This window comes from Symphalangus syndactylus, chromosome 4 (assembly GCF_028878055.3).
Source record: "Symphalangus syndactylus isolate Jambi chromosome 4, NHGRI_mSymSyn1-v2.1_pri, whole genome shotgun sequence".
Classification (NCBI taxonomy): Eukaryota; Metazoa; Chordata; class Mammalia; order Primates; family Hylobatidae; genus Symphalangus; species Symphalangus syndactylus.
In genome coordinates this window covers 54,870,521-54,881,513 of record NC_072426.2, presented here as the reverse complement: position 1 = coordinate 54,881,513, position 10,993 = coordinate 54,870,521, and positions in this window count along the sequence as shown.

Sequence of the window (10,993 nt, the reverse complement as noted above, 5' to 3'; positions counted from 1 at the left end):
TCATCCCTTTCTTCTTTCTGATTTCTTCCTTTTTAAATGGAATGTCTATCTTATGCCTGACCCAATATAGTATTTTGGAAGGACACAGCTTGTTTGGTTTCATAGGTTCAAGCTGGAGAGGAATTTTGCCTCAGGATGAATCCTGCCTTGAGCCTCATCCATTTCTAGTTTAGATGATATTTTAGTAAGACTTTTAGACTTTAGACTTGAGAGTTGATGATGAAATAAGACTTTTGGGCTGTTGTGACAGAATGAATATATTTTGCATGTGAGAAGGACATGCTTTCTGGGGTGCCAGGGTGGAATGTTATGAACTGCATATTTTTATTCCCCCCCAAATGTATACATTGAAACCCTACTCCCAAGTATATTTGGAGGTGAGGCCTTTGGGAGGTAATTAGGTTTAGATGAAGTCATGGGGGTGAGGTTCCCATGATGGGATTAGTGTCTTTCTGAGAGGAAGAGATCAGAACTCTCTCTTCAGCATGTGAAGACACAGCAAAGAGGCAGCTATCTGGAAGGTAGGGAAGGGGCTCTTGTACTCAGACTTGTAGCTTCCAGGACTGTGAGGAAACAAAGATCTGTTGTGTAAGCCAACAGGTCTGTGGTATTTTGTTGTAGCAGTTCGAGCAGACTAGGGCAGCTAATATTTGTGAGGACTTGCCATAGGCCAGTTGTGGTTCTAAATGTTTTGGAGCTTATCTCCAAGTCTCTTCATTTGGACTTGGGTTCATTTTAGACCTACTTCTTAGATATCACCAGGAATTCTCTGTAGTCTTTGAAAATTATAGTCTTCCATCTGACACATTTTTTCTTCTCTTTGGCCAATCTGAAGCATACGCTTGTTGGTGTTGTGCTTCTAATCTTATTTTCTTTCTCTTTTGGAAACAGAGCTTAGAGGACAGCTCTGCTTCTTTGAACAATAAACACAACTTTTTTTTTAGTTTATGAAAATGCAATGATGTATTACAGTGGTTTTTCAACTTGGCAAGCTCTTTTTAACTGTCAAAATTTTTATATTGTTTCTTTTCTACTAAAACACATAACGCTATTCCATTTACCCTACATAATATCATCCTAATTAAATATATGTTTTTGCTTTAACATCTTTTATTGGTCAGCCTATTATACTCTCCAGAAAAATTATGTGTACTCTATTGAAGTGGAATTAAAAAAAAATTTCTGTGGCCATAATGCCATTAACATTTCTATTCTGGATTATGTTGTATTATAATTAGTAGTATATGATTGATTAGTGCAACAAGTTATAAAGCATGAAAAATAATTATTAAACATAAAAACATTATTGGAAGTGGATATATATCAATGAGTTATATAGATCTGGGTTGATAAGTATTACTTATTGCTATATTGAGACAGGTTTCACCATCATTTTCCTATTTTTTGCTTATATAGATGAACATTTCTCAAATCTGTTGGACTCAAGATCCCCTAACACTCTTAAAAATTATAGAGGACCCCAAAGAGCTTTTGCTTATGTGTGCTTTATTGATCAATATTTACTGCACTTCATTTCTCAAATTTGAAATTGAGAAATTGAAAAAAAATTTTTCATTAAAAAATAAAAGTAATAAATTCATTGCATGTAACTATAAATAACATGCTTAATGAAGAATATCTCCTAAAAAAGTGAGAATATTGGCATTGTTTTCTATTTTTACAAATCTCTTTAATGCCTGGCTTAATAAAAGGCAGTTGGATTCTCATATCTCCTTATGCAGTCAATCTTTTGCAGTATGTTGTTTTGGTTGAAATATATAAGAAAAATCTGGCATCATGCAAATATATAGAAAGAAAGAAAGGATATGATGGACCCTTAAAAAGAGTCTCAGGGACTCGTTAGATATTTTGGGACCACATTTTGAGAATGACTGATATAGAGGTAAGTGCTAAAAAAAGACTTGTCCCCACAAAAAGTGGATGAGAGTGGAAGGAGTATATTGTTATAACCATTACATACATTCTCTTTTGGAATTCATTATATAAGTTTTATTATTAAATATTATTTTTAAATTATCTACCAGCTAACAATTCAATTAAGTCCTTTTTCAATTTTATTGAAAATAAATTATTTGAAACCATCCAAGTTGCAAATGAATTTGTTACCCAGTCTTAGGGTCATTCATTTTCTCAGTATTTAGGAAGTATACTAAAAGGATCTTTCAGAGAATTAAATGACAATCATGGCTATTACTCTTCCTCTTAGACTCATCTTTGCTTTGACTTTTAACTCAGAAAGAATTTGAAAAATTGAAGTATTGTCAATTTCAATACAACTTTGATAGTATAGTTTTTTAAATTTAAATAATTATATGCAATCACAATACTGTGTGTGCATGTGTGTTTCCTCCTTTAATAGTCGGAGTTGCAGTTAGTTCATTCAATTGATGGAAAATATTGAATCAATCATCCAAATCAGATATACACATTAAAAGAAGTAAACTTAAATAAATGGGTTAATATCGATGTTCATGAAAACTGTCTTATCTGAGATTTCTAATTCATAAGTATAAAAAAATAGTTTGAGAGACAGAAATAAGTCAGGGGTTGGAGCGACATGTGTAGATGAGTTTATCACCTGAAAATAAGCTTTCCTTCTTTAATGATTTTATAATATCAAATACTGTATAAATAGCAAAAATAACACCCAGAGAGCAGTGTATCTTTTTGTTTTTGTTTGTTTGTTTTTTTAACCTACTGCGTGGGCTACAAAAGAAATGTCTCTGTTCCTTTAGGCTACAGAAATCTTTCACTCTCTTTTGAAGCATTGATCTAGGGGTAAACTGAATACAAAACATAGCTTGCTAATTTCAGGCCAGTCAACATTGATTGAAAGAAATGTATTTCAATTATGGAGATTAGATCTACAGCATTATGTGTGAAGCCCCATGCTATAAACTCATGTGATTTTTTTTACTATTAATATCACAAGTGAGATAATCCATTCCACTGCCACCTAGACAAAATAGATACTTTCATTAATGACATTTTAAACATATATTACTCATTTAAAATGAAGTTCACTAAAACTATTTAGAATAAACACTAAAACTGGAAATGTGCTAGTTAAAATTTAACTTGTTTATCATGTGCTTATTGTAAGCAAGTGTTTAAATACACTGAATTAGCTAGAACAATTAAAATAGGGAGATACAGCTTATGGCTCTTCTTCCTAACACACCCCCATGACCTCATTTAAATGACTATTGACCATTAGGCTCCTAATAATAAATAAATAAATAAATAAATAAAATAAAGGACCAAGTCTATTTATTGGGTGCAATGAAAAGAAGGGAACGTAAAAGAACACCAATTCCTCTAATCTTGTGCTTTTGTCCTCAGGGCAGTACATGTTCATGAGTCGAGTGTGATCCATTGGGATAGATGAGGGTGGTGATAGATGCATTGTTAATTACTTTAGCTGCATCTTTGCCAAGGATCCCTGTCTCTGTAAAAGCCAAAAGTGTAAGGATGGTTTGAACTCTGACTAAGCAAAATATGCACTGTGTGTTTCCTTTGACCAGGCTTGGTCCTGGTCCTTCTTTGCTTCTTGGTCCTGGTTTCCTTCTTTGCTTCTATAATCGGGAGCAAGGCCTGCTACTGACTGGTCTATCTTTTCCATGGCTGCTCCATTAGATGGGAAATTCCATTTCTCCTGAGAAGTACTCTTTACAAGTTAGATTGCTAATATTATTGGCTCAGTTGGAAAACAATGTTTAGAAACTGCTGGAATAAAAACATTCTTACAGCCAGGTCAGCAATATCTCACACAAAGTTGTTACTTCTTTCTTATGAGGTTATAAACACTTGATATTTATTTTCCTACTCTCCTCTCCCAAAGTAAAATAATTACAAAAAACCTTTAAAAAATTCTCTACACATTCATTATTTTTAATCTTGCTTTTATTCCCATAGCTATTAATTGAAACCACTTGAAAACGAGTTGACTATATAGATTAAAACATAATAATCTCCAGATTAAAGGGAAAATGTGTAGGAATATTTTCCTTCAAATTGATGCTGAAAAAGAGAGAACTTCCAAGTTTCTTAAGGTATCTAAAAAATGTATCTGGGCTGGGCACGGTGGCTCACGCCTGTAATCCTAGCACTTTGGGAGGCCGAGGCAGGCGGATCACGAGGTCAGGAAATTGAGACCATCCTGGCCAACACGTGAAACCCCGTCTCTACTAAAAATACAAAAAATTAGCCAGGCGTGGTGGTGGGCGCCTTGTAGTCCCAGCTACTAGGGAGGCTGAGGCAGGAGAATGATGTGAACCCGGGAGGCAGAGCTTGCAGTGAGCAGAGATCACGCCACTGTACTCCAGCCTGGGCGACAGAGCGAGACTCTGTCTCAAAAAAAAGTGTATCTGAAGAAATTCTAGATAATAAGATAAAAGATGGCTTCACCAAGCCATTTTGAAAAGGATTTGGGGTCTGAGACAAATGCAACTTTTGATCATATCATACCAATTTTTATTCATGTGAAATATGTATTAATAGCAAAAAAACTTTTAAAAAATGAATACAGATGTTTCACAGAATAGTCGCAAAGAGCCTGAAGGTGTATCCTACCTAACGGTCAGATCTGGTTCACCTGCGCTGAGTTTATTTACACTATTTGTGCCTTGGGTCACTTTTGGCATCCACTGATGAAATCACCTCTGTCAGGACAGTAATTGCTCTGTCCCTCTTATCTCTTTCAGCTTTTAACTCTTGCTCTTATTTCCCTATAGTGGCATTGAATTATTCAAATTACAGGACAGAGCAATTACTGTCCTGATCCCTCCTGGAGCTATGGTCTTTAAATTTAGTTTGGCGTTCCCTTAGTTCAAAAACAATCTGTGAGAAGGCACGTAGTCTTGTTCTCTGTAGTTAAATATGTCCACTCTCTATTCTGCAGCCTCCTTTCTTATTTCTCTAATTAGTAGATTGTCTTCACAGACCCAAGGCCTATTAGGGGCTTCTTTCATACACCCTATTTTTTATTGCAGGTATTTGAATCAGTTCAGTTACATGAATATTTACTGAGCTAGATTCAAGACACTACGTGAGGTACCACAGAAATCCTGAAGTAGGTAAAGCAAAATTATTGACCTCACATATCTTGCAATTTGTTAAATGATTTTAATACACAGTAAAGTAGTGCCCTAAGATTCATATAAAAATTCACGCTGAAAATAAGGGACAGATCATATCTGGTTTAGAAGATAAAGAAAGGGTTAATGGAGTGAGAGCACAATGTTTGAGATTTGTCCACTTGAAGGAAAGACAGTAGGAACAACTGAATCCCTTTACTGGATTATCTCATTTAAAGCTTAAATTATAACTGTGAGGTAGGAATTATGCCCATTTAACAGATTATAAAACAGGATTAGAGAAACGAAGTACTTTGCCAACAATTACACAGCTGATTAGTGAGAAATGGAATGCAATGCAGCATGACTTCTGACTCCAAAGCTCCCAGCCCTTCTCTCCACCATGTTTGCTGCATTTTAAGTGTCAGGAAGGGAAGGACACCTTAGAAGGATGAAAGCACAGATTCTATTTGGAGGGGCAATCAGATTTGAGGGAAAGTAGTAGGAAATAATATTGGGAATGTGTGCCAGGCCTGTATATTTTGAAGGATCTTGAATCCCAGGGTGTAAATGTTTATTTGGTAAGCAGTGAAGAGCCCTTGATGATTTTAGAGCCACAGAGTAAGGTGAGACCCTGTGGATAAGAAAGAATAATTTGGTAGCAGTGCTCAAGATGGACAGGAGGTCGCTCTTTCTCCCGTTATGGAGCTTCAGTTAAAAATAATAAGGACTTAAACAAGGTGGAGTAAATGAGGATCACAGGAGGAAGAATGCAAGAAATACTTTGGAGATAGAATCTACATGACCAGATGTTGACAGAATTTTGAGGTGAAGGAGAAAGAAAAGCTGAAAACAACTTAGCTATTATGAACATGAACATTTGAAGAAATGGAATTCCCATTACCTACAAAGCACAGAAGGATCTCATTTGGGGGAGAAAGTTGTTAAACTAGTTTAGGATTATCCTGAATTTATGGTTCGGATAAGTGATTTGGGAAATAACAGCCAAGAAATAGCTGAAAATGTGAATCTGAAGCTCCAAAATGAGCCCTGGGACAGAGATGTAGATTTATAGTCATCTGTATGGAAATAATGATCAGAGCTGGGAAGTGAATAAGAAGAACTTTGAGAGAAGAAAGGTATAGAGAAATCTGGGAAATTATGATGAGGAAGAAGTTGATTATTAAGTTTTCTCAAACACTTTGGAAACACTGCATCTGAATTATTAATTTTCCTCTAGATCCTGCAAAGGCAAACATTTTTTTCCATACTCGTGTATGTCAGCAATTTGCTGAAGTTACAGACTCCAAAGTATGCATGTTTCAATTGGTACTTCTGCCTTATTATTTAATCATCTTCTGAGATTCATCTTTTGCTATCTGCTTGAATAGTAATTGGTGTTGTCAAGCATAAAAATGAATCCATTTGAGAGTACAGCATGTTTAATATATATTTAATACCGAAGTTCGTCACAGATGATTAGGCATATGTTTGAGTTTCCATCTAGTGACTTCAAAGTGTCTTAAATTTGTTTCAGCTTCTTGTTAGATTAAAGGCTCGATTTTTTTTTAAACTTACTGTCTGTGATGACCAAAAAATGGGGTAGATATCATATACAAGGGACATTAGGGAACCATGGTAAAAACATCATAAGAATAATTAAAATACAATTTAAATAACTTGTTATCTGTTTCTCCTGTCTTTTAATCATGCTATTCTTTTAAATATCATGAATCAGTGATGTGTTTTAAGAAACCCAACTCCTTAAAAATCTATGAAACATAATTTAGAAGTGCTGATATGTATTTGAAGAGAAGTATTTGCTTCATTAATTTATTTAGCAATGCTAGGTTGGGGTATTTAAGCCTTTATTGGCAGATTCTTATTTTCTGGGGAGAGATAGGTTATTGAGGCTTAAAACAACAATAACACAAAATGACCTTAGTGGAATGTTTTCTCGTCTGCTGGTGTCTGGCTTCCTGTTTCTGGAGCCTTGCTAACTACATCACAGCTTGGGCCCCAACCCTGTCTATTCCTCAGCTTCTGCTACTCTTGGCTTTTGTTTGGCTTACCCAATAGGTTCCTTTAAGCATTGCCTCCTGCTTCCACAATGAATGTCTTTCTGAATGGTTTCCTATAAGTTTGGCTCTTGTTGGAGTCTACGTTCTTTTTTTATTGAGGACTTCCACAGAATCTTATGTTGACCAACTTTCTTCAGGGCTGGATCTCAGCTATTCTGGCTTCCATATTGGCCCCCATTCAGAATGACCCTACCCAAGTAACTTCACTTCTCTCATTCCAAGTGCAGGGTGGGAAACAACCCTTTTTCTCTATTTATCCTGGGTTCTTCAGTGGGAGCCCTGTAAATTGGACTAACAAAAGACAGACAAGCCGGAGAAAAACAAAACAGAAGTTCATTAGTGTATTAGTCAATTCCTGCACTCTTATAAAGAAATACTGGAGACTGGGTAATTTAGAAAGAAAAGAGGTTTAATTGACTCATGGTTCTGCAGGCTGTACAGGAAGCATAGCAGCTTCTACTCCTGGGGAGGCCTGAGGAAGTTTCCAATCATGGAGAAGGGCAGGGGAAGTGAGGCATCTTACATGGTCAGAGTGAGAGCAAGGGGGTGGGGAGGTGCCACACACTTTTAAACAATCAGATCTCATGAGAACTCACTATTGCAACCACAGCACCAAAGGGGATGGTGTTAAACCATGAGAAACCACCCCCATGATCCAGGCCCCACGCACCAGGCCCCACCTCCAATACTGGTTATTACAATTCAACATGAGATTTGGGTGGGGACACAGATTCAAACCATATCAATTGGTATGTGCATAACATTTACACAAGTGAGTGCTCAGCATGAGTAACTTCTGGGCATATATAGCATCTTAATAAAAGAACAATAAATGTTTAGAGACATGATAAGACAAAGGGTAAAGACTCTGAGTTTCTAGGTGTGGCAAGTTGTGGAAAGGCAATTATATGGGGAAACTCATGGCAGATAAGGGCCAATTTTAGCAAGGTTTGTTACGTAGATCTCACTGGTGCAGTCTTCAGGCTGATAAGGGTGTAGTTTATCTCTAGTGAGTAATTTCTGTCCTCCTCGAAGACAGGGAAGGGGGACAACTTTACAAATTTATGTTGCGCTTTTAGGCAAACAGGCGGAGGACAGAGGGCTTTTTGTAAACTGCTTTTTTTCAGTTGCTTTCAGCTCAAAAGAAGTCTTCTGACAAAGTGGAATATTTTGCTGCTCTTCACAGGCTGTCAGCTGGGACTTGAAAGTTACTGTGAGTTAAGCCTGAATCATAAAATAAAATATGTCTAGAACTGCATGTAAGTTAATGGGAAGATAAAATGTGATCACATTAATTTTGCTTATTTTCAGCTGTTCAAGATTATGACTATTATCTAGACTAATTTTTTTAATATTTATCATTTCTTAAAGACTCACCTGGGGTGTTTGGTAACATAATCCAGACCTCCTTCTGGAGACTTGGATTCAGTGGGTTTGGAATGGGACCTTGGATCTTATTTTTTTTAACTGCGACCCTAGCTCCTTGCTACTCAAAATATAGACAATGTACCAGCATCACTGGTATTATTGGGAGCTTGTAGGAAATGTTTTTAGGTATGCCAAGAATGCAAGACTGTTACTGGAAAGGGGTCCTGATCCAGACCCCAAGAGGGGCTTCTTGGATCTCACACAAGAAATAATTCAGGGTGAGTCTGTAGAGTAAAATGAAAGTGAAGTGGCATTGTTTGGGGTAAATACTCAGGTTTGTCTCCTCACTCCAAGGAAATCAAGTACGCAGACACACAAGAAGTGGGTTTAGGGAAAGAGGTTTAATAGGAAAAAGAAAGAGAAAAGAGAATAGCCAAGTGCACTGGATTTTATAGACTGGCTTAAGGAAGCAGTGTCTGATTTACACAGGGACCAAAGATTGGTTGGACCAGGTGTGACATTTACATAGCACCCAAGGAAGATGGTTTCCCCACCCTAATCTTCTATTATGCAAATGGAGTCTTTGCCTGGCCAGCAGCATGTTGCCTGCTCCTTACTGTAAGCATGGTTTGGAAGGAAAAGGGAAGATGGAGCTACTATGTTGAACATGCCTAGCCCCCAGGTACCATTTTCCTATTGTTTTAGCTGCTGGCATTCACCCCTGCAAGCTTCCAGCTTGCTTATCTATGTTTGCAGCTCAATTTTACAGGCTGCTTTTTGTTAGAAAAGAAATAATTTGGGGGCTGTTTTTTACTAAAAGGGAAATCTTACGGAGGACTTCCTTATCCTTACTATTGGCCTAAATAATTTCTTTTTAATTCCTACATCAAAAGCAAGTTTATTAGGAAAGTAAAGGAATAAAGAATGGCTACTCCATAGACAGAGCAGCCCTGAGGGCTGCTGGTTGCCCATTTTTAAGGTTATTTATTGATGATATGCTAAACAAAGTGTTGATTATTCATGCCACCCTTTTTAGACCATATAGGTAATGTCCTGCATTGCCATGGCATTTGGAAATGGTCATGGTGCTGGTGGGAGTGTAGCAGTGAGGACAACCAAAGGTCACTCTCATGGCCATCTTGGTTTTGGTGGTTTTGGCCAGCTTCTTTACTGCAACCTGTTTTATCAGCAAGGTCTTTGTGACCTGTATCTTGTGCTGACCTCCTATCTCATCCTGTGACTTAGAATGTCTTAACTATACGGGAATGCAGCCCAGTAGGTCTCAGCCCTGTTTTACCCAGCCCCTATTCAAAATGGAGTTGCTCTGGTTCAAATGCCTCTGACAAGGCCATCAGTACTCTTCACCTGAGACACTTCTTAGGATTTTATTTTCCAGAGCAACGCTGAGAAATGAAGTCATGTTCCTCCTGGAACAAAGAGGCACACTTGCTTATCTCTCGCTATAAAGTGGTAGGTTCTCCAAGACCAGAGTTTTTTTTTTTTTTTTTTTCCCTGTAATACAACGTACAGCACAGGCAAGCATCCTCCTAGACCCTCCTTCGCATTTTTCCTGTGGGCTTGCTCAGGGGAGCTGATGCACATACAGCTTGCTGTCCGGTGAGAAAAAAAGGCTTTTATTTCTGACCCAGGAGTACCATGTCTTCCACCAGTATTACATGAAATAGTTTCAGACAAAATTTACTTTTTTCTTTAAACAAATAAATGAATATATGCATGAATTTAGAAATAGACAAAGAGATGAAACAAGTTCCATATTTGTGGACATAGGTAATTGTGATGGTTAATACTGAGTGTCAACTTGATTGGATTGAAGGATACAAAGTATTGATCCTGGGTGTGTCTGTGAGGGTGTTGCCGAAGGAGATTAACATTTGAGTCAGTGGGCTCTGAAAGGCAGATCCACCCTTAATCTGGGTGAGCATAATTTAGTCAGTTGCCAGTGCGGCTAGAATATAAGCAGGCAAAAAACCTAGCCTCCCAGCCTACGTCTTTCTCCTGTGCTGGATGCTTCCTGCCCTCAAACACTGAACTACAAGTTCTTCAGTTTTGGAACTCAGACTGGCTCTCCTTGCTCCACAGCCTGCAGATGGCCTATTGTGGGACCTTGTGATCACATGAGTTAATGCTTAATAAACTCACCTTTGTACATATATCTAGTCCATTAGTTCTGTCCCTCTAGAGAACCCTGACTAATACAGTAATGTTCCTTACCTGTGTGAGAAAAAGTACCTAAATAATATTAACCATCCATTATCATCATCCTATTTGTCATTGTCATCATCAACAATATGTTGTTTTGATAAAGTGGTTCATTTTCTTTGTTTTTAAGTTATAAAGAAAAGAGGTCTCATTGTCTCACATTTCTGCAGGCTTTATGGGAAGCATGTTGCTGGCAACTGCTTGGCTTCTAGGGAGGCTTCAGGAAGG